This window comes from Ctenocephalides felis, unplaced genomic scaffold, assembly GCF_003426905.1.
Source record: "Ctenocephalides felis isolate EL2017-DRISC unplaced genomic scaffold, ASM342690v1 CF-g0.4_SCAFFOLD_00074, whole genome shotgun sequence".
Classification (NCBI taxonomy): Eukaryota; Metazoa; Arthropoda; class Insecta; order Siphonaptera; family Pulicidae; genus Ctenocephalides; species Ctenocephalides felis.
In genome coordinates, this window is record NW_020536228.1 from 1 (window position 1) to 24,928 (window position 24,928).

General features: G+C 31.7%; 1 pseudogene; it reads left to right on the plus strand.

The window, feature by feature from the left end:
• The first annotated feature begins 900 nt into the window (after window positions 1–900).
• On the plus strand, window positions 901–22,713 carry LOC113368464 (annotated as a pseudogene).
• Window positions 22,714–24,928: the final 2,215 nt, after the last annotated feature.

Genomic DNA, 24,928 nt, shown 5'->3' on the forward strand with positions numbered 1-24,928 from the left:
TTAGAACCACTTATCATCGTTCTAATTTAGTTGGTCTGATTATATCTGGTCCTTCGACAACAGCATCTCGGTGGATCACGAGCTTCTATCTATTTAATATTTTTTTAATCTATCTATCATTTTATTCTATCTGGTGTCATAATAGGTATCGTGCCAATTTTGACCAGGAAACTGTTTTGAACTATATACACATTATCTAATTATATCGGTCCTTCGACAACAGCATCTCGTGTGATCACGAGCTTCTATCTTTTAATATTTTTTAATCTATCTATCATTTTATTCTATCTGGTGTCATAATAGGTATCGTGTCGCAATTGGAGAAAAAAATCATGGTTAGTAATGATGAATAATCACAAAGCGTCCAAAAAGCCAGGAGTGACCACCGTAAAAGTGACGCTGCGTTTGTGGTGGCACTGAAAGAAAATCGGTCATTATGAGATACTTTAGAATGTAGGTTATGGACGATTGATTTTCAACACCACTGTGAACCAATAGAGAGACTAGCCCAGGCAATTGATAGAAAACGGTCGAAATTTATGGCATTGTTTTTCATTACAATGCGACGTCATGATTGAGAAATTTTGATGCATCCACCGTATAATCCAGAGTATCTCTGGACTCCAGACATAGATTCCTCTGACTAACACTTGTACCTCTGCAGGATTCTATCGATTAGATTAAATTAATTTCAAATGTATAAAATTAAAAAAAACTCCATGAACTTTTTCCTTGACTCTTGACTTAATATATTATACCAATTAAATTAAATTGAATTTGTAATGAATACCATTTTACGTTACAGATTGCCATGACTTGACAAGATTCTTATGGTTAAAATTTTGTCACAATATATGAAGGATGTAGCCGGTCAGAGAAGCCGCCTCTGCGAGAATTATGTGAGGCGGATGGATTTAACTTTATCTTCAGGTAATATAGAAGAATGTCTTTCAATCAGGGATTTATTACTCGCTAACTTTTACCACGCCGATGATATTTTTTGACTGATGATCAACGTCAAGTCTTTTTATACAGGGTGTCCCAGACTTTGACGTCAGTCGAAACTGGGTGATAATAATATTGACCTTAAATGTCCTGAAAAAAATTGAAAAAAAGCTTTTCAGTGCAACCTCGAACTTTGGTGAAATTATGACTTTTTTCGGTTATTGTAGTTAATTTTTACTAATTTTGTTTATTGATACTTTGGAACTGTAACTGTGAATAACATTTGTAGGACCACAATCAAAAACCATAACAATTTTAACCCCAAGTTTTTCAAGAAATAAAACTTTTTGTTGAACAATAACTTAAAATTTAAAAAATCGGTCGATTTTGAGAGGTTTTCTTATGTACACAAAAGGTTAATATTTTATTAATTATTATAAGTATCTTAAAAGGGAAAAATACAAATTTGATTTGATTGCAATAGTTGCAAAATCTACAACACCATAAAATTGTGGTGTGTGTTCATAATATTATACGACGATTTACTATTATGTTCTTACTAAATATCTATTCAAGGATTTACTCAAACAATAATTTATTTTTATTAGGCATTATTCTAATCTAATTTGGCATTCCGCAACCTAGCTAATTAAAATCTTTATATCAATCAGTTATTATACATTTGTTCATATTAATTTTCTTATACAGTTTTCAAATATGTTTTGCATAAAAATGATATAGTATGCAGCATTTTTATTTGGTACCAATAGGCATAGAAAAAAATCGAAAATGAAATTTTTATTAAAACATTAAAAAAAAATGGATGTTGTATGTGTATATCGTATGTATCATGTATGTGTGTATGTTGGATATAATTTTTCGTCCACGATTTTGAGAGCTTTAGAGAGAGTTTAAAAAACTTTTGATTCCTATTGACTGGTGGACGTATTGATTATAGTTTTTAGCAAAAGCAGATCCAATTTTTTTAAAAACACAGAGCAAAAAGTGCAACAAATGCAATTTAGTTTTTGAGAGAACGGACCTCCTGATTTGAATGATTTAAAAAACATTTCACTTGTGTTGACGAAATGAAGAATTAATTAAATATTTAGAAAGGCACAAGTCCAGCGGTTTCGAAAATCGAAAAAATAATGTTCATTAATCATTAGGCTTTTACACATCAAATTATCAGACGTTTTATAAGGTTTTAATAGTAAGTACACATGTTGTTTGCATTTTGATACTTACGCGCCTTGAAATTTCTTCTCAGTTACGCGGCGCTGTAGATCTTTGAAAAAAGTTCAAAATATTGAAAATTAATTTTTTTTCAAAACTTTCAAAAATGTTTAGCTCTTAAAAATTGAAAATTAAGTCATAGGAAGTTCTTGCAAATTGCTGTAAGGCACGATGCCACCCACCGCTGGTTAATTAGCAAATTATAGTGCGAAATAGGATATTTTAATTATAACTTATAAAGTCAGTTAACAAGTGTTTTTCTATTTAATTTTAAGTTTGGTTTATTATTATTTTTAAATGTTAATATTCTTCAACAGTGAGTTGGTCTTTGGAGCAAGTGGGAGCGGCGTGATAGATGTTCGGAACAAAGTTGCGTTCGTGGATGGAGGCGCACATCGTGCGACCCCGCCGCAAACAGTCGAGAGCAGCCAAAGATGCAGCAGCCGCTGCCATTAACCGACAGCAAAAAAAGCAGAATGACGAAACGATAGTAATAATATATTTTTAAAACTCATAAGTATAGTAGACCAAAGAAAGAAACAAAACGGAATGATAATTACAATGCAAGTCTTTATATATGGTATAAAGGATAAGTAAGCACACGCACACACACATATACACGCACATAAATATACATATATATATATATATATATATATATGTATATATATATACTTATATTAGGTTGGGGAAATTAAATACATTATTTTTATATGAACTTCAGAACTTTATTTAACATGCTTCGGATTGTACGATTTGGGTCAAATGTACACTATTTTGTTCGTAAATTGTTGCCATTTTGAAGGTAATGTTCTTACCCCTCTCTCATAGTAACCCTTGTCCCCATTGACAAAAAAATTGAAACAGTCAATTTTTATGAGCCTATCTCAAACTGAACTTTTCTCCAGCAAACTGTTCACCATGGACAGGAACAGATGGTAATCGTTTGGTGCCAAGTTCGAACTACTAGATGGACGCATAAAAACCTCCCAATCAAACTCCCGGAGCGTCTGGAAAGTCCCTATTGATGTGTCTGGTCTGGCTTTGTCCTGATTGAACACAATTCTTCTCTTTTTAGCCAAAGCTGGCCACTTCTGGGCGATTGATTCTTTTAGACGGTTAAAGTTCCGAATTAAGAGTTTTGCCATAGGAGATTAGGTAACAATATCTAAACCCCAATCCTGGCTTTGCCAATAAGAGAAAACTTGTAACGACTTTCTGGAGACTCACCGCGATTCGATCGGGACAGTTTTTGCTTTACATTGTCTCAAGTGATCCACTCCACTTTCATTACCGCTTTAAAAATTAGGCGATTTTCTTATTATTCAGCAGCGATTTGCAGATGGAAATTCTGTCCAGCAAGTTTTTGTGTGGCACCTATTGATCGAACTTATTTTAGTATCCATTTATAACTTGCGTTTGCGCCTTTATCGAACAAAAAGTGTAAAATACAGAGTGTCCATTCGCTAGCGTCCATTTTCGACTCGCTCTCAGTCAAAACTGAGCCAATCAATTACAAAACTGTCTAATAATTTTTTTAGTACGAAATCTCATCTTTCTAATGCCATCTATTAGTATCTGATCGCACTTACACAAGCTGAGATACAGATAGTTGAATTACCTAACTATTGCAAAAATAATGGATTTCTCTTTCCCCAATCTTATATAATGTAATAGATAAGTTCTGAATTGTATCAATAAATTGATACATGTTTCTTTTCCGAACAATTAATTCAATCAGTAAAGAACAATAAGGTTTTTGTATATGTTTGATTACGACGTTTTGGATTTAGATACGTTCCATCATCAGATTTTTCTTAACGAACTTATTTTAGTATCCACCCTTATATAAATGATGCCAAATGAATTTTTTGTGAAATGTTTAGCTCTTTGGCAATCGAAATCGACTTACATGACGATTGGACTTCATGATTTTGCCGACATTTTCGACAATTGGCTATCCAGCGCGCGTACGTCTTTGACATCACAATTACTCGAAAGAATCGACGAAACCAAAATTGCGCATAATAAGCTTTCATTGTATCAGAACCTTAAACGCTATTCACATTTTTAAGAACAAACAGTGTAAAATGCAGCGTATTTTCTTTTTGCTAGTGTCTATTTTTGGCGCGCGCTCAAACAAAACTGAGCCAATCAATTACAAAACTATCTAATATTTTTTAGTAAGAAATCTCATCTTTCTAACGCCGCCTAAATAGTTGAATCCAACTATTGCAAAAATAATAGATTTTTTTCCCCAATCTAATATAATTTAAATAGATAAGTCCTGAATTGTATCAATAAATTGATATATGTTTTTTCTCAACAATTAATTCAATAGGTAAAGAACAATTAGGTTTTTGTATATTTTGATTACGACGTTTTGGAACTAGATACGTTCCATCATCAGGTTTTTCTGTCAAAAACATTGTTTTATATAGACTAACTAAAATATTAATGATGACGATTGCAAAATATTAAAAAAAATATAAAGGAATGGATTATGTAACTTCAAAATGAACAAATTAGCTTTTATTGTACTTTAGAAAATCAAATCATAAATGAAATCTATTGTAATTTCAGCAAACGCAATGTGCTGATCAGACTGGATATTCAACGCTCAGTGCCTCAAACACTGGCGAGTCATTGCATCGCGATGCATCGGGCAGTACGATTGCACGTGTTGGCTCCCAGGCCGGTGCATTGGGTGCCATTCTCTCTTCACCGGAAAGCGCGTACTCGACAGGTTACTCGACTGACGGTACTTCGCCAGGCGCAGCAGCTCCGCCGGAGTACTATATCAACATCCGTACTGGCACTCACTACTTTCAACGCGCACGAGATTCAGATGTGCAGAGTGCGGTCCAACGAACACACCAGCTGAAAAATACTATTCTTAAGGTAAGTTACCGATAGAATATTTAAGCAATATTATATAGCTTCAGAAACGTAGCGGGAAGTCCCCTTGTGACGGACACCTAAGGTTATTTATAAATAAATCAAAAAATATTTAGATAACAAAGTTAGAAATCAAACTAAATTAACAAAACCGCAATCTTTGCTAAAAAATAATTAATGCTATCAATCAAACTTTGGCATCAAAAATATGATTTTAAACAGTGGTACCTAGCACCGGACATTTCAAACTAACCTGCATTGATCACATATGTAGCCATCTCCACACTCTGGAATGTCTGCACATGTTCTTTGACGAATATTCTTAGATATTGCAAAATCACTATTCATCCACCCTTTTGGCTGGGCCACACCGATGCTCTCAGCTGGTGCATTTACCATGAGTTTTTCATTCTTCGACTAGGAAATACGAAAGATGGGGTATGTAGTGACCATTAGCACTCATACAGAACAAAATTAAATAATGGAATAAATTACGTATATTCTCACAAGAAATATCAATATGTTTACTGTCCGGCACTAAGGGACGATTTAATGTCCGGTGCTAAGGGGCAGACATTTTCGTTCATTTGGTGACACCTACTAAAATTGATTAAAAGATCTAATAATATTCTACCATTTTACGGATAACAATCAAGTACAACTTTTATCTTTGCATACCACTCAAATGTAAATGCATAAATATGCTAGAATTACTTCCATTGATATTTAGGTGACGCCGTGATTTTGCGCCTAAAACAGGAAAGGGTTGCTCTCGCCGTGGCCTTGTGCGTCACAGGCGAGGCTTGGCGCGTGATCCTGTACCTGTGTGCCCCCAATGGCCATTTCACTTGTATTTTGAAATGAAAAGATTTATACTTGCTTAAATAATACGTGTTAAATAGAGTGTCCGGTGCTTGGTGCCGTCCGGCGTTACTGGACTTCCCCCTAAGTCTTCGTAAACAATTAATCTATCACCTTTCTTATATGATTTCAATGATTACAATATGTATTGACGGAAGCAATAAGCTTCGAAACAAGATCAAATAAAACATTAAAACAAAATAATTCGCAATTCTTGCAATATCCTACCGAACGACGCCAATTGGTATTGTTGGTTGCACACAGACCATTTGATCAATATCAATCTATCACTTTCATCGCTAGTCTTGAATTCAACAAATTAAAACATTATTAAAATCAATCTTTAAGTAGAACTTCTAATTTATGTATAGTGTAGAGCGGGGCACAAAGAACCAATTTGACTTTGGACATTATATTGTAGAAACCAAACGAATTATAACGCAATAAATAACACATATCAAATAAACAACTATCTAACTGTGTTCAGTAAAACTCCCAGCTAATTTAACATTGTAAGAATGTATTTTTGCTGGTTTCCAAAATTATGTCACATACTGTTTGTTTCCCCATAGTCTTACTTTTAATTTTAGTGGGATTTTACGATTAATAATTGATATATTATTCAACCAATACAAAATATATATTTTATGGGTATATGGGTATATTTTTTACAGAGACAATACTTAATATAATCTTGATCTGATATTTCGTCAGAAATATTCATCAGCAGTTTTGAATAATTATTTATTTCTTTAATTCATCTCTTGTAAAATTGCCTTTTTTAACTTGATTTACTTCTTTATTGTAAATTTTTACAGTAGTACAAAAAAAAACTGTTGAAGCTAACTTAAAATTAACAATACGTCTTAAAAACAATTAAATAACGTATACTTAGAATTAAGGTTTGGTAAATTAAACAACAGTGATTACAACCACAAAAACTAACAACGAAAGAAAATACTTTTCGTTATGGATTTTCATCCATCTTTTTCCTTCTTCTTTTAATCGTTGTTAAAAATCTTAACTTTACTTGTTTTGAGATATCGGCGGAGGACCTTTTTATCCGTAGACCTTTAAGCCCCTCTCTACCTTATATATATTATAGTGTTTCCAATATTTATGATGGTACATAACTTTTAAAAATATAATTCTAGACGCCCGATGCGGTAGTTCAGAGTAGACATCGACGAGCTGAATCATGCTGCCCGCCATCTTTCGACAATGTTCAAGGATCTAAACTTCCAGTATACCGCTCGCCATTACCATCTGTTAAAAATTTGGATGGCCACACACCAGCTGTTGTAATTCAAGCGCCTCCTTCGGTTCTCGGGGCTGCCACTTCTCCGTCTCCAAGGCAGCGCAGCAGAATCAGAACAAACCCTTGGATGACTGGATCAACATCGAGGTAAATGAAGAATTTTGTATTATCTCCGATATATAATTCTTGTCCAATGGGTTGGAGGAATGAAATCGACAAGTCATGGTTAGTAGGTTTAAATATAGTTGTTATTGATAATAATGTTTGAGTTCGAATTGCCCAATTAGATTATTAGATAGCAAAAGATAGATTCGCGTCTACTCAGTAGACAAGATCGTGATCTCTCAATCATTCTTTAGTGATTATTATTAATTTGTTTAATAACGTAGAAATAGGATTATTGGTAATAGATGATGAAACAATAATGTTTAATACGTATTCAAATAACTACCAGTTTTGATTTGTAGATAGTATGGATTTTGGTCTTTGTGGAAGCACATTTTTTTATCTTTATTAGTAGAGTTCAATCGAAAAGAAAAATTTTAGTCAATGCGCAAAAAATCAGACGGGTAGTTTTTGACTATATGAGACAATCCTAGTCAAAATCACTGTCATATAAGTCTATGCATCTCTATATTTACCTCATATCAGCACCTTCGTCTTTTCGTGGAGCGCTACTGCCCACATACTTCTAATTTTTTAACTTGAAAATAAATATTATTGAAATTGTATGCTTTAATTAAATGCATAATATTTATTGGTTTTATTCTCTTAGATTGAGTTCTGGAGTCAGCAGTTCTGGAACAGCTTTGCCGGCGACTACCTTGTCCACTTGCAACTCATCGAAAACAAGTTTCAATGGTAGTGAAACTACCTCTTGTCTGAGTGCTAGTAGTTCATCGTGTTTAGCTCTTTCCAACAGTGCTGGGGAAAGTGCAAAAGAAACGAATGGGCCTATTTCTTCTGCAAATATTAACCCATCGGGGAAAGTTTTTACACCGATCTCAAGCAGACGCCAATCGCCTCGAGTGTCAAGACAACATATTATAAGTCCGAAGAGATATACGCGTGTTTCAGGTAGAGAGAATATATTTTTTTGAAAATATCTTTTATTATTATAATATTTATAAATTAATAATTTAATCAGAAATCATGAAATAATTAATGAAAAAAATTAAATATGTTTATCTCAATTTTGAATAATTTGCACATAAAATCCATAAATTGATGTATTTACATAGCCTAACATAATATTACCAGCATTTTACGATAAAAATTTTATATAACTAGTTGTAAGTGGTAATTTGCCAATAAATCAAGTTGCACGAACTTCCATATATGGTTAAATAATGGACTTAAGCAATAATAAATCATTATATCAATTTAGGAATGATTTATAAGTATACCTAGTTGCTGTAGAGCGTCATTATGTGAGAAACTATTGCAGATTATTCAATTTTGAACATGTTCTTCATTACACATTATTGAAAATCAAACACATTCCTAATACATACATTGAGTACTTTCTGAAAGTGCAGCCGATTCATCTAAATTCTCTTTATCGCCAAAAACAGGTTCATAAAGATCGCCAAAAAAATTTTATGCATGATTCAGCACCTAATCAGCATGATATCCATTTCAATTTCAATATTTGTTGAAGAAAATTTTTACACATTCCTCCTAATTTTTAAATCGGTTCATAAAGTAAAAAAGAGAAAAAGGTTTATTGTGGTATATTCGCAGATAAAAAAAATCTACTTTAATATTTTAATGTTTTTCGGACTCTTCATTGTAAAGTCGAAAGTAAAAAGTTTCAAATGAAATCATTCGATTCATATTACTGGCAGAACGAGAGATATGCTGATTAGTTAATTAGTCTTGCCGTTTTGTAAATACGGGGCAAAAAATGCCAAAATGGTAATTTATTTTGATATTACGGAAATATCAACGGTTTTCTTTCGGGTTTATTGGATTTAGAGAATCTAAAAATCTGATTATTATATTGGAAACCGATTTAATTAGTTCATTATATTTACAATTTTATTAATCAATTTGATAACATTTATTTAATAGAAATATTTTATCAACAGGAAATGCAAGCAAGGAGTCTCCCAAGGTAAAGAGGTCGACGTCAGTATGTTCCAGTTCAACCTCGACCGACGAAGACATCACGCCAAAAAGTCGACCAGCACCAATGCAAAGACCTTTTCAATATGCTGTCAATAATGCGACAAATCGTTCGAGAAGTGATGTGGACGATGAAGACGAGGACGTTACTTTAAATGAAATGATGGGTTAGTAAATTTATTCTTGTGTAAACGGTCTTCCATATAATTTGATGTTGTGTTAGTAATAATGCAATTTAAGTGTAGGGCGAGAAGAAATGAATTGTACTAAGGTTACCATACGACTCTGCTTTAGCCGGCTCAGTCCCGGATTTCCACCTTGCGTCCCGGGTATTCCTGAAAAGAATATTTGGGTCTAGATTTTTGACTCGAACTGTTCCAAATTTTAGAAAACTATCGGTCTAAAATGAATCTTCGCAATTATTTAATAATAAAATTACAACTACGCCCCAAAAATATAAAAATTAATAAATGTAAAATGTAAAGAAGATTATTTTTGAGAAAAGCAAAATATTTTTTTTTTACTTTTAAGTTTTTTTTTCAATATTGAAAATATTTCGGATTTTTATTTTCATTTTAGCTAAAATTCCAAAGCATACTTAGATATTTGAGATAAATAATTTAAACTTTGCAATTTAGTTTATGAATTTATGAGATAAGGTCCTTTATTCTAACTCTGATTGATTAAGTTTCGTTTAATCACTTTTCTGTTAACTTATATAAACGCCATCGTCCAATTATAAGCTCTTTATTTGTCATTACGGAACGGAAAATACTAGTAATTTGCCTTAAGCATGATGCCTTAACGTTTTCTCGACGTTTCAAGCCATTCTGAATCGAATGAGACCAAATTTGGAAAAATCAGTGTGTGTGTGTGTGCGCGTGTGCGCAAACAAATTTTTTGCCGTAAATCGACGATTTCTCAAAAACGGCTGCGCCGATTTCAAAAATTTAAAAGCCATTTGATGTATCTCGATGAGGATTAGCGTTTATCAATTTTGTGCGACGATCGGCCTAATCGTTTCTTTGTAAATAGCAAAAAAGTGAAAAGTTTTTCTTCCACGTTTTAGCCCGCAGTTCTAAATCGATTTTGAAAATTCAAAAATCGTTCGAAAGATATTGATTGGGAATCGACCTGATTAGTTTTGGTAAAGATCGGCCGGGCGTTTTCTTGTATTAAAGTTTTAAAAAAAATCGACGATTTTTATGATTTTTTTTTGACGGGTAGATATCATAGTCTTCTATCTAGATCATACTAAAATATTATCGCCCTATGACAACTCGTTTAGCTTTAAAAATTCGTCGAAAGTTTGCAAAAATTGATATCGTTTTTTTGGCATTTGTCAAAATTAGACCTTTTGTTTTTTTTAAACGCCTGAACCGATTTCAGAAATTTAAAAGCCATTCGATGTATCTCAATGAGCACTATAGTTTGTCAGTTTTGTCAGCGATTATGAGATTTAAAATTTGAATGGTTCCCAGAAACTTAAATTCAATTGTAATATGTATCAACTAGCTACTAGCACTTATGTTTGAAACCCCATAATACCGGTATTTTTAATATAAATTAATACCGCCGAAAATTTATACGGTACACCGGTTTTTCGCTATACCGGTATACCTGTATTGCATTTTCTTAACTATTAGACATTTTAATCAGATTACTATCAAAAATTTGATTCATATACTAAATCATGTTTTATAATCGATTAGGTAAATATGACGAAAGCTACGTATACGAAAAAGAAACGGATATTCTCAGTGATAGCGACCCTACTGATTGCGAACAGGATTTAATGGGTTGCGGAGTGGGTTACAATTCAGATACTGGGGGCGAAGAAGCTGGGGATGAAGATACGGCTTTCGACGAAATGGATTACATCGATGCAGAGTGCGGATATAGTACATTGGATGATGCTAAAGACTTTAAATTCAAGAATACTGGAAGATGTACTTACCACGGTTATCATGAGGTAATGGATAAATTTGATTATTATATTCTTTTGTTTTAGAACTTCGATTGTTTTAAAGAATGCGCTTCCCATGCCATGATGCTCAGGGCTATAAGCTTCAAATTATTAATTCACAATTTGATACCCGCTTCGGACAGTCTGATGTCAAGCAGTATGACATCGGTTTTTACTTGGAAATATAGATATGTATCCCAGTGAAAAAAGCTTTGATACTGAAAGCATTGTTCTGTCAAAAAGTGAATCATTATCAGTAATATTAGGGACATCCTTATGTAATTAAATATATCAAACTTAGATAAGGTCAACCGTTGTATTGCCTTCTACAAATAAAATCCAAATTATAAGAAAATCATCACAACAAGCGTAGAGCACTATTCAAAGTTCTGCTGGCTGTTAATATTATATTTAAAGAAGTTCAATATTGAATACATTACATTGAAATAAATAATACAAATACATTGAAAGTTTATTATTGTAAACTATACACCGAGTACTTTATTTCAAATATTATTTTATTCGGTCACCTACTTCTTTAATCATGAATTGCAATGCAATAATTGCGAACCTAACAATGCTACATTTTATGTTTCAAGTCATTCTTAATTGTTTGACATCAAAATTGGAAAACTTATGTGGCCCAAAATTTGATTACTCTTGACGTTTTGTCAAAAATGCTGAAGCGTTTTTAAAATTTTAAAAGCCATTCGATGAAACTAGGTAAGGATTGATTAGTTTTTTGCAACGATGGATCGATTAGTATATAAGTGCAAAACTTTTCAACCACGTTTTTGCCAATTGTCTTTAATTTGATCTTAAAAATTAAAAAAATGTTTGAAAGATAAGATGCCGTGCTTGGGAGTTTTTGGTCAAGGTCGAGCCGTTTCTTCGTAATTGAAGAAATTTTGTTTGACGATTTTAATAGATTTTTGCAAAGTGATAATTTATTGTCTAAGCAAAAATCCTAAAACATCATAGTCTTAAGAGATTTAGAGAAGTGATTTAATTATAAATACTCAAATTATAAATACTAAATACTTAAAATTTGGACTAATTAACTTTATTGTTTAGGTTTTAAAAGATGGTACCTTTCAAATCTTATTGATAAGTTGGTTATTGATCATATCAGAGAGCTGTCTGAAGTCAAAATACCACTTACAACTAATTTAACATTGATTTCAGGTCGTACCACCTGTTTTGGCAACAGATGCTGCAGCAAGACGGAGAGAATGCTATTTGCGACGAAGCGCTAGAAGGTATATATTATATGCAACGATTTTTAGGTTTTCATAATAAGTAATTTATTTATATCAAGTCCAAGTTTCTAATTTTTTTAAATTTCACTTTTTTTGCCTTAATCGAATTATATATTTGATATAGAGGATAGATAATCTGTAAGATTTTATAATTAACTTCCCGCAGGGCAAGTTATAAAAATCGAAAATGAAAATTTTCATATATCTTTACGTTTCAAAACCTTACGTGTATGAGTGTGTGTGTATATGTGTGTGTGCGTGTATGTGCATGTGTGCGAATACAAATTTTCGTCGACGATTTCTAGGTCTAGCCGTTCCGAAGATATGGGACAAAAAGTGCCAAAAACGGTAACTCAGTTTTTGAGAACGGAGCGTCCGATTTGAATAATTTAAAAAATGTTTTACTTGTATTAACAAGATGAAGAACTGATCAAATTTTCATGAAGGCAGGTCTAGCGGTTTTGGAGATCTAGTAAAAAAAGTAAAAAAAATGCATTTGGCGGTCAAAAAATGATAATTAGACATATGCACATCATTTAATAGAGATTTCAACAATAAGTATAAATTTTGTGTACATTCCTATGGGTTCCGTACCAATGTTTATCGTTTGACGGCGACCAGCGCTTACGCGCTTCGATATTTCGCCTTTATGCAGTTGAAGCAGTACGATTGCTTTGAAAAAAATTCAGAATTTCCAAAATATTTCAAAATAATTTTTTCTCCAAAAAGTCTTTTTTTTCAATAAATTTTTGTCAAAAATTTATAGTTTCTCAAAAATCTAATTTTTTCAAAAATGTTATTCTTTAAAAAAAAAAAAAATTGGTACGGGAAGTTCCAGCAATTTGCCTTAAGGCACAATGCCATGCGCCCCACTTGTTTTCATACTTTGAAATAAAAATAGGGCTAAATAAAACGTATTATTTTGCAGCCATTCACCAATGAGTTTCTGTTCAATATTCGATACCTTAGTCGTGATGCTCATATATATTTACAATTTCTTCTTTGATGCCCACAATTAATTAGTGTTAGTGCTGATCTGAATGTAATTTCACCATTTTTATTGTGTTGAAATACGAGATTTCTCTTAATACGTAATGTATCATAATAAAAGATATTATTGTAATCTATTGTAAGCCGGAAAATTATTTTATTTTTGTAAGTCTTCTTTATTTTATGATAATTAAATACTTATGTTTTTACTTAAAGCTTATAATTGTCCAGTACAACGCTCATATAGGTAAACCGATATCTCAAAAATAAGTAAAGTTGAAAAAATTTTACAACAATATATGAAAATAAAGGGAAAAAATGTATAACCAGCCATCACCTTGATTTTTACTACTTTGCTTTCGGGAAATAAATGGCAATGTTTGAAAATCCATAACAAAAGTATTTTCTTTTGTTGTAAGTTTTTAGGTTATGAGCCCTGTCGTTTTGTTTACAAGACCTGAATATAATTTTAATATACATTATTTAATTGTTTTACAAGATGTATTGTTTCATATAACCGCTTGCACGTGGGTGGATTAAACAAGATCAACTGAACCTTTAACGTAGCAAAGATGTGAGCAATCAAAAAATAATAATTAAAAAAGTAAATTGAGTTAAAAAAGCAATTCTGCAAGAGATAAATAAAATAAATAATTATTTCAAGTCTGCTACTGAAAATTTCTGACGAAATACCAGATCATGGTTATATAGAGCGTTATCTCTGTAAAAATGTACCCAGGAATTTTATATTTTTGCATTCGTTGAATAATGTAGCTATTGTTTCGTAAAATCTCTTTAAAACTAAAAATTTTACCTACGGTGCCTACGGTGATTACGTGAGGGAGTTTTACTGAACATAGTCTGATAGTTGTGTGATACTTGTTATTTGTTGTGACATAATAGTTTGTATTTCACAATATAATTCCTCAATGTCAAATTGGTCCTTTGTGCCCCTCCTAACAAATCACTAATTTTTTCTATAGGAGGAGTGCAAAACAAATTGAGCAGAGAGCACGGCGCAGTGAACGATGCAAACGACGAGAAGAATTTAAAAACAAGTATGTATTAACATTGATTCAATATATATATATATATATATATATATATATATATATATATATATAATATATATATATATAATATAATATGTATAATATAATATAATAGTATCTAAAAGAATTACTTCTGATGACGTTAGATTTTGCTTCTATTGGGTTTTGCCAATCAAATCTTAACAGACATAATAGCTGAATTGAAACGTAACAGAAATTAAACAGAATGTAAAAGAAAATTAGTGACCGAAAAATTAATAAAAATTTCAAAGTTTAGATAGAATGTTTCAGATCGGTCTGGTTTGATAGATAGTTTGTTGTTTTGTGAAGTACTCTTGCTCTTATTATGCAACTGTACTATCAAGGCTCGAAAATTTTATATTTTAGCATCAATAGCAACAACCGTATCCCCAAAGCCATATGTTCAAATAGGAAGTCTTGTGTTGAGTATTACCACCTCCTTCTATATGTTGCACAAATATTAATTATAAAAATATGCAGTCAATTAAAATGAGCAAGAAAAGTGTATGTTGTATAATATATAGCGAAAACACTAGTTTTTGTTTCCATACATCTAAACATATGTATATACCAATTTCATTTGTTTGAATCTATCCTTTCGCAAAATATTATTAACTTCCCGTAAGAGAAGTTTATGTTTTCATAAAAAAATCCGATTCGTATGTGTGTGTATGTGTATGTGAACAGATTTTTTGCCGTAATCACGTTTTCTCGAAAACGGCTGGACGGATTTCAAAAATTAAAAGCCATTCGATGTATCTCGATGAGGACTAGCGTTCTGAGTTTTGTGCGACGATCGTTCCGGCCGTTTTTTTGTAAATCGCAGAAAAGTGAAAAAAAATTTCGTCCACGTTTTAGCCCGGAATCGATTTTGAAATTCAAAATCGTTCGATAGATATTGGTGGGAATCGTGCTCTTTTTAGTAAAAATTGGCCGGGCCGTTTTTGTTGTAATAAAGTTTAAAAAACAAAATCGACGATTTTTATGATTATTTTTTGACGATAGATATCATAGTCTTGTAGATCATACTAAAATATTACGGACTTATGACAAGTCGCTTAATTTTAAAAATTCTTCAAAGTTCGCAAAAATTAGTATCGTTCTTTTGGCATTTGTCAAATTTAGACCTTTGATCGACGTTTTCTCAAAAACGCGTGATCCGTTTTCAGAAATTTAAAAGCCATTTGATGTATCCAATGAGGACTATAGTTGTTCAGTTTGTGAGACGATCTGCTGAGCCGTTTCTTTATAATTTAAAAAAAAGTGTTAAACGATTCGTCCACATTTGAGCTCATTCTACCGAATCGATTTAAAAAAAACAAAAACTGTTAGAAAGATATTAGTTGGGAATAATACTGATTAGTTTTAGGTGAAAATCTACCGAGCCATTTTCTTGTAATTAACTGTTGAAAAAAATTTAAGCCGATTTTTATGGAACATTTTTTGGCGATATACGAGGTCTGTTAAAAAGTACCCGGAATTTCGTTGTTTCAAAAAAATATTTATTTATTCGTCTACATTAATGTGGTCTATATTAGTGGGAATAATACTGATTAGTTTTAGGTGAAAATCTACCGAGCCGTTTCTTGTAATTAACTGTTGAAAAAAATTTAAGCCGATTTTTATGGACATTTTTTTGCTAATACGAGGTCTGTTCAAAAAGTACCCGGAATTTTCGTTTTTCAAAAAAAATATTTTTATTCGTCTACATTAATGTGGTCCCCTTCAAAGTAGTCCCCCCCAGATATAATACACTTATGCCAGCGTTTTTTTCCAATTTTCGAAGCACCCTTGATATTCACTTTTTGATATGTCCTTGAGCACTCTCAGCGATTTTCTTCAATCGAGGAAAACCGCCGTCCTTTCATGGGTCTCTTCAACTTTGGGAATAGGAAAAAGTCACACGGAGCCATATCTGGTGAATTTTTGCACTTTGCAACACTTTATTTCATTCTTTACGCAAAATTTAATACAAATTCTTTGACTTTTCAATTCTTCCATTGTAAAAATCGCCGAGCTCAGAAAAACACGTCGAACCTTAGCGACTACCACAGACAAAGTAAACAGTGAATATAGCTGAAAATTTCATCATACTTTAGGGGCATGTATACCAACACAATAAAAAAAAAAATTTGACAATCAGACACTCCAGACCGCGAAATTTAATTATTAGTAATTCCGGGTACTTTTGAACACACCTCGTATTATCATTGGTCTTATAGAACTACTGCAATATACGGCCTTGTGACAAGTCGTTTATTTTAAAAATCATCAAAGTTTAAGAAAATGAGGAGTTTTTTTGACGTTTGTTAAAATTAAAATTAGACGATTTATTTGGTTTAACGCTAGAGTACTTGGTCTCAATGCACATAATAAACCATTAAAGTTCTACGGAAAAAGTCAGTTATAAAAATTATTGATTTTTGAAAATTTGCTTTTAGAAAATACTCGAGTTAACGTGTTCGTTCGTTTTCAAATATGTGTAATAAATCCACTCGGAATACTTTTAATTACTCATAAATTAATTTATTTTTTATTGATTAAGTCGATTATTTACACATATCGGGAAGTTCATGTAACTTGCTTCAAGGTAAAATACCAATACCAACTAGTTTTGTTATTGGATCCTGCCACCGAATTCGAGTTATTATATGTTTTTCTTCTTTGCAGGCAACAATTATCAATTCAATCAACCGCAGATTACAGCGATGGTGGCAGAAAAAGCAAGTCCATTCGAAGGATAGAACAGGGCACCAGAAGTCTTGGAGGTACACCGTTATCTTTAAGGCGTCATGCACATTCTGCAGCGGCTGCCGATAAAAAGCAATATCATTCAACAAAGTCCCCAAAATTAGAGGTTCGATTAAATTTATATGATATATTTCACAAGGTCCATCTTTAGCATTTTTGAAATCCTTTGATGCCTGTCTTTTAATATCATGATCATTTTGATTCTGTTTGTATTTTTTATGTTTTTTTGATTAATAAAAGACTTGAGTTTTAAAATAATTTAATATTTATTGCATGCGGAAAGTTTTATTAATTTGGTTTCCGGCACATATTTCTCTTAGTTCTATTACTATGCCAGTATCATAACTGAGATAACTAGAAAATATAAGTACATAAATATTTCATATCCTATATTTGTATTAATAATAAGAATTTTTATTTATTAATTGGTATATTTGTTTGATACTTAGGTCCGAGCTAAGAAACGATCAAATTCTGTTAGTTTTGCTGAAGGAATGAGAAGAGATTTCGTTCGCAATAACCTCACAAATTGCGATTCTGAAATCGCTATAATGGAAGCCGATAAGGAAGCAGACCAGAAGTATAAAGAATTGATTTTAGAAGCCGAAAATATCCTTGTCAGTATGAAAAGTGCAACGCCATCACCACGCCATAGGCAATGCCCAATATACAGCAAACAAACGTGTAGAACATTTACGGTCAACGGAGCTAGATTTGGTATTTCTTAAAAATCGCGTTGAGGATGCATCGGTAACGATAGTCCAAAAGCAAAGGCCTCACCAAGATTCAGTCCAAAGAAAAATCATATATCTAACTTTATAATAAGCAATTCCCCAGAATTAAGCAGAAAGGACTCAAGTGATTTCACTGTTAAACAAATTACTAATCAAAATGCTTTGAAAAGTATATCTTCTAATTTTGCTCCGGTATGTCCTAAATCTCCGGCAGTTATGAGAAAAATATATACTAATCGTTTGGGATTCAGTGACAGAAGCTCCCAAGTTAAAGTAAATGGAAGAATTATGAACGAAGATAGTGAAACAGCTAAAAATGAAAATGCTCACAAAGAGAGGTTTAATATTCAATCACAGATGAAAAATTTACGAGTTGAAGACGATAGTGACTCGTGTGAAAACGATAAGAGCAATTATGTAAAATCTGACGCTGCAAGGCTGATGGGTGCAACTAATCAGATCATTGTGAAACCTGGTCTCGGACGTGCGAATGGAGTCCGACTGAATCTAGAATCGTCTAGCTCAGAATCTGACGGCAGACATCAAAAGGATGAATTCAAAAAGCATAAAAAACCGCCGTTAATATCTTTTAGCTCTGTTGATATGGGGCATAAAATTCAAGATACAGCGTATTGTCCTCAAAGCGAACCTGTCAAAAGAAAGGTTTATAATTGTAGCATGACATACGATCGAATTCAAAAAACCTTGAAAGAGCCTGAAGGAATAAACGCGCGATTACTGGGTGACGAAAATATTTTGAATGATGATACGGGTGAGATATGTAAATTATGCATAATAAATATATATATTTATTTATTTATACTAGATGACCCGACAGACGTTGTCCTGTACCCATGTCTACAACTTATATCTAATATTTACCGTTTACCTAAAAATAATAATTATTGTTTTTTAAATTACTCTTTACGCCAAAATGCGTATACGCTTATAATATGAGCGATGTTAAATGTAGAACTGCTTTAAATGAAATGATGAGTCTGAATTCCCACTCTATATTGGAAATTGAAGTCTTTTAAATGGTATAAGATAACCATTACCATAGTATTACACCGGTACTTTATGTTGGGTTAAATTAATTTAATTTTTTATTATTTATGATATCCAAAATTGTATCTTAAATTTCTCCTAATTGATATTGTGAGGGCCGAATTGTATGTCTTCAACTTTACTTTCCCTTTTGTTGTTATAAAGTGAAGTTTTTACGAATTTTAAAAATATTGTGGAAAGATTAGTAAAAGATGCAAAGAAATTATATATTAAAAAAAAACTATATTGAAAATTTAATATCCGAATCTTGTGCCCCCTAAAGCGAGCGCTCCAATTTTTTGCATGCATCACATTTAAGGTAGGACCGGCCCTGATTAATACTGAATTTCATATTTTAAGTGAATTAATTTCGTCATATCATGTTCATATGTGTATCATTAAATCTGCCATACATATACTGTATCTTATATTATTTTAATTTCTGGCACATCTCAGTTGCTTTTTGGCAATAATAATATAGACATTTCTATTTCTAATTCATAATCATTTTCAATGCAATCAATAACATGTAGTTTTTTGCAATTTTTTCCAATTATTTCTACAATATTGCACATATATCCCAGTACTTTATAATCACATACATCCCTGAAAATTTCCTTAACTTCAGAAAGATTTATCAAAATCCGAATAATAGTTTAGGAGGAGTATACAGTGAGTGCTTGTAATTTAATATAAACTTTATATAATAGCAATAAAGCTCAAATTGATTCTACGTTTTAGTTAGAAACCGTTTGCATGTGAAAAAGAAAAGGCCTGCTTTCAGGGTTATCCGGACAATTATTCGATTTTTTCTCGCCGTAAGAACCATCCTTGGACTTCAACGAACATTTTAAAAAAAGAATTGGCCAAATTGGTCTAGACGTTTTTGAGTTATGCGCTTACAAACACATTTTACGATCCATTTTTATATATAAGATAAGCCCGGCACCCGGCAACCTGATGTGCAGCAGCGATGTCCATTCTCACTTGAAAATATATGATTTAAGCTGTCGACTAACAAATATTAAAACTATTTTTAAAAAACGTAAGGTTTATCGCAAAAACATGATTTTAACAAAAATATAATATGGTGAATTTGTAATAAGGTAAATAAGAATGCTACACGGCGTAGTGACTCTACTGTTGGGGGCCATGACTACCATAGACCATATTTTAGCATCACTTTTTCAAATTTGAGATGTCATCTAGGCATTATTTTTGATTATAATGAAACATGGTCAGGCAGTGATTTATTCGTGATCAGATTTTTCGTTGGGCTTTTTATACCGCGCGGTGTCCATACTGAAGTACACACCAAGGAGACCGTAGACACTTGTTCTTCAGACTCGTTTAACCGGTTCAGAGAATTAACTGAGGCTAATAGATCGTGTTACTATCAATTGCAGACTCTAGGGATGAAAACATGTTATCTCGTATATCTATGATCTACGAGTATATGCGTATATTAGAGCTGAATAACTCCGGAGTTAATTATCCCCGGAAATATAACACTCATCTTGAAATTATAGCCAGAAATAAATCATATCCTCATATGTCTGACTTCTCTAATAGTTTTCTGGATCATTTAGCACGTACAGATGTTTGCTTGTGTCATTTTGCCACTACACGAAATAAGTGGTCGCATTATGACTTCACTACAGGCGACCCTTTCCTCTGTCTGTATTTGTTCATTCCGTTTGCATACAAGATTCAATGTTTTCACAAATATAATTTTTACATTTTTTATTTTTCAAAATTATTACTCCGAGTCAATTGTTATCGGCGCGAAATAGGTATCCTTCGTCGATGTCTTCAAAATTCATAAGTTCGTAATGTTATTTAAATGCCTTATATATAGAAGATTTAATGATTTTTAATTATACTCATAACTTTGTGATTAAAAAGTTTGTATGTTCGTACGCTCTTTCATTCAGATGAAGTTCCATTTCAGAATACGTGTCAAATAATTTCATATCTTCAAATATCAATAAAATCAAAAGAAACATAATATATAATTTTATGACAGAATGTGCTCAAGTACAAAGTGCTGCACGGGAACAGGAAAGTCCAATACGACGGCCCGAGAAGCAAAGACTTTGCTAAAACTATTGATTATAGAAAAATATTCAATAAGTTGAAGGAAGATTTCTCTAGTTTAATTATATATAGCTAATTTTGTCGTAAATGTTTCGGAAAGGAGATATTGTTAAAAACTGTTGACGCCATTTTTTCAATATGCCGGATCTTGTGACAAAAATTAGAGGTGGCAAAGTTGAATATAGTGAAGAGCACACCGAAAACTATAAGATTACCCATTTTCAAAGCTCCCCGAAAATTTTTCATGCTAAACTAGAATGGACTATGTTAATATAAACCGAGTATAGTGTAGTTTTAAGAAAAATCACTTTATGGGAAGTGAACAAAAACGAAAGGTGAAACCATGGTAAACAGATGGCAACGCATAATAACACGCGTTCTACTGTAGATAAATATATTGATTTTAGCATAGAAATTATATGCGTTAATAAGACCCGAGAAAAGACCGATCAGCATAATTCTTAGATTTTAAATTTGCGAGTAAATTTTTATTCAGAAGTTTAAAGCTATTCATTTTCCATTAGGGGGGAGTCTGCTTTAGAGGCTACAAAAAATCGATTTTTTGAGGAATTTTTAGAGAAGGAAATAAATATTTAATTGAAACGAAACTTTCAGGTTTCATTGTAATAGATTTCAATATTCTTCTCAAATATTTTCATTAAAATAAATGTCATAATATGCCAGTGTCGTGTGGAGGGAAAGATGCAGGTCACAATTTCCATCAGAAACGAAAAAAAAAAACAAATTAATAGTTTCATTAGTATAGATTCTAGTTAAATCTAAAAAACGGAAGAAAGTGAGAAATTCAACCATTTTTCGCTTTTGTGGAAAAAAAATCACTTTAGATTGTTCAAAAAGTGGGTTAATTATAATTTTTTTTAAGGTTTTTTAGGTTCAACTAGAAGAGAATTTAATTCTGAATACAATCAATTTTGTCTCATTTCGATAGGTCGTTAAGTTTTTTCCTATCTCTCCTGACAAGAAAATTGAAAAAATGAAAAACCGAGAAACCGCGCGTAGAAGTTTTCGTTCCGCTCATATACCTGCTCGACGCTTGCTCACTATTTCTTCTGTAACTCCGAAAATAATTTGAATTTGTTTCTCAAATTTTGGGGATATATTCTTGCATAGTTTGGGAAGACATTTTTGTTTAAAAAAACGATTTTTTGAAGCCCCTAAAGTAGGCTCTCCAATTAAGAATATATGAACTTATTTTCTAGGTAAATGCCACAATAACCTTCGAGTGAAAGTGGCGCAATTGCGCCGCGAACGACTCACAGCCGAGGCGAACGCGATGGGCTCCGCCGAGCCGAGCAGTTGCCTGCAGCAGCAGATATCACAAATGCGACGGCAAATTCTGCTGCACACTCTGGAAGGCCTCAAACGAAGTTTGCAAGACCAGTCTGCGTCATTGCACACCAATTACTGCAAAGCAAGTAATTCAAAAGCTAAAGAAATTAACAATGAGTGAATGGTAGCATCGAAAGTGTTTTTTATAAAAATTTGCATGGGTTTAGATCGATTTTATGATCTTTTAAACGTAAGTAAAATATGATGCGGCCTTGTATATAATGTGGGTGTATAAAGTAGTATTTTTATTATGAGAACATTCATGACAATACTTATGAAAATGATAATGATAAATATTTTGAGCCTGGAAGTGGTGAGTCTGATTAAGTATCTAAATGAATTTTAGTTGATAACTATTGAAATAACGATATATGTTAAATTTGTGGTATTCCAAACTAGTCAAATAAAATAGAAATAAAGTTTTTATATGAATCTGTGCGAAAAGTTATAGTTCTAGGTAATAATGTGATTATTATTGATTCGTTAATGAAATTTGATACGTATGAATTTTGTTATGTTTATTACAATTGCTTTCGTTATTTTTTGTGTAATAGTTTTAATCTATTACTATTTATTAGGCTGCGCATTCAAAATGTTAAAGGCACTATTTATTAAGCTGCGCAATTAAAACTGTTTAATTGTATCGACAGCACAATTTATTTATAGAAATGATTTCATATTTAATTTATTATTAAATGTAATTAAAACCCTCGTCCAAAAATACTAGCAAAAATAGGTTAATATTTAAATTAAAAATAGCTAAAAAATAATTGACTCAAACGTTTTTCTTTTCACAATAAAATTAATAGCCGGGTTGCGAAAAATATTTAATAAATGAATCAAAGTTGCAATATTAATAACTACTTTATGATGTATTTTAATGGCATAAATTTAAAAGAAACATATATAGAAAAATAATATATTTCTATGAAGAAATTATATCTAAGAACTATATATTAAATTATATTTTATTCATGGGTTTGTCTAATGATTTATGAGTAACATACGCATAAGCATGTGTTCATTTTTCTCGTTTATATTTCACAGGGATCAAATAATTTATGACCGTAAAATCAAATATAATTTCATTCATTCCGAAAGTGCACACTGTTTGTTTGACATATATATTATATTAGGTGACCTATATAAAAATATATTAGAGGTCTCGGAAGCGGGTTCAGTACCAAGTTGGGGAGACTGGGTACGGTTATGCCATTGTTTCTTTGATCAGCATAAGTTTTCGATAAATTGTCTACGAAAAAATCAATTGCTGGAAATTAAATACTAATGTTCAACTCACAGCAAAATAACAAAGTGATCTATTTATATACAAGTTCATTAACAAGAAACTTACATTTGGCTTTATAAAAGCATTGCGGTATATAGGTCATGTTAGTGTAGGGTACTGAATCAATACAATAATGTAAACTTGTTCCAACAAACATACTTCATCTTTCTCCTTTTGGATTATATTTCAAAATCAGTATAGTTTTGCTTTTGTGACGACTGATACCCCGGCACTATAAAAATTATTCGGAAATTGTTTTGGTTCTCTATAATTAAACAAACAATGTGTATTGAAGAAAAAGAGCTTCAGTTCTTTGAATAATTGCTGTAGCAGCACAAAATTTTAGCAGAATTTCTATACCATCCTTTAGATAAGAATTACTTCAACAAACGTCTTGGTAACAGATTAACTTCATTTGCTACACAATTGAATAATATATAATGAATTAAATATATTCCCCAACAAAGATCTAAATTCACCTAATTCGATAAATTCATTTATCTAATTATTTGAAAATTAATAATGCTCCAATATTTTTTAAAATTTATTATATTACTTCAATATCAAAATGAAGCCTCATGCTATGTGTCTCTGTTATCATATTTCTTTATTTTTGACCATGTTTTAAAGTACAATTATTTTCAAATTGAATTAAAAAAAAGTAATAAAAAGCGATCCAGAATATTATAAATATTTTATTTTATTTTTTTACAACTGTATTGCATAATATAATGTTGATTTTCATTTGAAGCGGGTTTATGTATTTTAAATATGAAACGCTACTTAATAACAAAATTAATTATGTTTTAAATCAATAATAATTTAGTTCAATAATTAAATTTGAACTAAACTCGACTTAATTCGAACTGAACCCGAGTCCTGAAATCGACGGTTCTTAAATAGCGTAAATATATATATATTTTTTAATATATATAAATATATTTTCTATACATACATATATATGTTTTTTTTATGTTTACTTATTCAAATTATTTAAATTCGTTAAGATAATTGGACAATTACGACTTGAGCATATCAAAATTAGAAG